Source organism: Macrotis lagotis, chromosome 7 (genome assembly GCF_037893015.1).
Source record: "Macrotis lagotis isolate mMagLag1 chromosome 7, bilby.v1.9.chrom.fasta, whole genome shotgun sequence".
NCBI classification, from domain to species: Eukaryota; Metazoa; Chordata; class Mammalia; order Peramelemorphia; family Peramelidae; genus Macrotis; species Macrotis lagotis.
In genome coordinates this window covers 115,833,236-115,833,899 of record NC_133664.1, presented here as the reverse complement: position 1 = coordinate 115,833,899, position 664 = coordinate 115,833,236, and positions in this window count along the sequence as shown.

Below are 664 nucleotides of genomic sequence, written 5' to 3'. Positions count from 1 at the left end.
TATCTTGTTTATATTTTGTTTGTACATAATTATATGAAAAATGTCTCCCTCATTAGACTATGAGCTTCTTGAGAGCAGAGAATGGTTTTTGATGGGAAAGTGAAGGAGCAGAGCAAGCCTAAGATTGGAAAATTCTGGAGAGGAATTGGGAGAGAAATGAGCTTGGCTGGCATGGACACTTCTTGGCAACAGTTCAATCTGGGATGAAGTTCATCATAGGTGTTTTCAGTCTCGAGGAATCACAATTTATTTAGTAGCCTCCTTGTATATGAAGTAGGAGATAAACTTCTGCCTCACAAAGTCATTCAGGCTGAAGTCTAGGAATCCTTGATAATACTGTGCTTTTCCTCTTCTTTAAGAGTGAAGGCAAACAGACATATGAAGACATGAAGTGTTAATGGGTAATTATGTATAGTTTTCCATTCTTGATTTTCCCAGTATTCCCTTGAAACCCGATATTTCCACATAATGGTTAATGACATAAAAGTTTTTTTTCTGATTTATAATTTCTGAATGTGTTGATGCACTTGCAGCTTGATGTACTCTCCTCAAATATCACAAAAGAAGAAGAGTTTTTCCACAGCAGACTGTTTTGCATGGAAATGATCCAATCTTTCCAAGCAGGAACTCATCGATTATAGGAGAGGGTTGCAGGTATGAAGAC